This window comes from Limulus polyphemus, unplaced genomic scaffold (genome assembly GCF_000517525.1).
Source record: "Limulus polyphemus unplaced genomic scaffold, Limulus_polyphemus-2.1.2 Scaffold123, whole genome shotgun sequence".
Taxonomy (NCBI): Eukaryota; Metazoa; Arthropoda; class Merostomata; order Xiphosura; family Limulidae; genus Limulus; species Limulus polyphemus.
The window spans coordinates 519,017-521,132 of record NW_013665733.1 but is presented as its reverse complement, the minus strand read 5'-3'; the positions used below and the strand labels follow the sequence as shown (position 1 = coordinate 521,132).

At 28.1% G+C, this 2,116-nt stretch overlaps 1 protein-coding gene across 2 annotated transcripts in view; it reads left to right on the top strand.

Moving 5' to 3' along the window:
- The window catches only part of LOC106472674 (multidrug resistance-associated protein 4-like), a 121,499-nt gene that overhangs the window by 66,545 nt on the left and 52,838 nt on the right, over nt 1–2,116 (top strand). The window lies entirely within an intron of this gene.

Genomic DNA, 2,116 nt, shown 5'->3' with positions numbered 1-2,116 from the left:
TATATATATATGTGTGTGTGTGTGTGTTTATTTATTTATAAAACTATTTATCATGATAAATCAGTCTTAAAAAATCACAGTTAACTCTCTACATGAGCTCAGTCAATTTGACCAACTAACCCTTTTGTACTCGTATAGAATTTTTATAGATTTGATATTACTAACTTTTGATATAGTGCGTATATTGTCATGAAATTTGGCAGTCTTTCAGTAAACATTATAAGCCTTTCACATACAAAAAAATCATATTTTTTAGTGTTGTATTTTTAATAAACTAAAAAACATTTGTCAACTAGTTTTTATTTTTTTTTGCTGTAGACTATCGATAATAGTTAACCCTACTTTTTTATACTAATGGTAGTAGTACATTAAATAATTTTTATTTAGTTAAAAATTAATGCAAAAAGTAGACAATTTCCTTTAACAATCACAATTTGTCTGGCTTTCTAACTATGGGACAAGAGCTGTTACAAATGCATCCAAGCTAGCCTTTGTGATTCCCATTGTGACTTTGTGACTTTCTATTGGTTATAGGTAATATATAATTAAATGTAAGAGAGAACTATTAAAGAATTTTGAGAGAGAAAATGTGGCAGGAGGAGTCTGATTTTCTATTTGCTAGCTCTGTAACCAAACGAATTGAAGGCTATAAAAATTATGATATGTCTGAGCTATTTCGATTTTATAGTGAGTAATTTACATTGCATTTTGTAGTTTTGGGGTGGGGTGGGGGATAAAATGGAGATGAGAAGAAAATGTGTCACACTAGGGGAAATTCAGGATTTTTTAAAATATTGCCTTATAAAATTAAGAACTTAAAACTTATATACTATTAAAATATGGATTATTAGCTAAAATTTTATGCTATACTAATTGGTAGAGCATAAACATAAAGTAATTTAATAAAATTTTGAATGTGAGACACTAAAGCCATATGTCATGCACAGTAAAGGATACATGGGGCGAGAGGGTTAATGAACCAAGCTAATTCACTTTAGATTTTCTCTTTTAAGGGAAATTTTAGCTGTCGTCATATTATGAGAGCAATGTAACCTTCTTGCCAAAAACTATTGGAGAAATTTTGTTCTATTGTTTGCTAAATAACAGATAAACACCTGTAAGGCTTATTGTGCTTTTTTTTTTAGACACAGTATTCAAGATGATTTAGAGATTTTTGGAGTTATTCTAAACTTACGCTGTTCTCACCATAATTTGTAGTCCATTAGTAACAAAAGTATTTTGCAGTAACAATAGATTGAATACATTCCTGTTTGTAATCACATTTTTATTAATTTAATCTCAAATATAGCTAACACTTTCAGAATAGTGTGGTTTAACCAGAAAAATTGTGTAAACATCATAATTTTTAAGTTATATGTGACTGAAGTGAAAGATCTAATAATGTTTTTAGAATGCATTGATAAACTGTCATACATACCAAGAAATTATAAATATTTGGGAACTAGTTCTGTTGGTTATAGGTAATATATAATTAAATGTAAGAGAGAACTATTAAAGAATTCTGTTTTTTTACCATTCAGACTGGTCAGAACGTTCATTCACTTTTAAATTATTATATATGATTGTTTATCTTCCTTAGTTTGTGAAGCTTTGTCACTATCTTACTTAGCTTCTATACTTAGCAAAGTTTTAATTATAAAGCACTGCTGTTTTCCATCTAGTAAAAATTCAAATTTAGACATTCAGACAGTACATCCTAAAGCTTTAACTCTTTCAGCATGGGCTCAGTCCCTGGGATTGACCTCATAATCATTTTGTGCTTGTTATAGTTTCATGCTACAACTTTTAAATTAGTAAGCAAATGTTAACGAAATATGGCAGATTATCACTAAACATTACAATGCTTTCATACACAAAATATCAATTTTTTTTTTATTAAGTCTTAAGGTTTGTAAAGCAGTATTTTTCTCATGTCTTTTTTTTTCTTTTTGCATGTTGCCTATCTATCATGCAAAGTAATATTCATTTTAAGATAAAAAAAATACCTTTATGCATCAGAAAATGTTCAAATTTCACATGGGAAATTTTTATAAGTCCAGATAGTTATTAAATGCTTCTTAAGAAAAAACTTTATATTTTGCCTCTTTCATTCTAG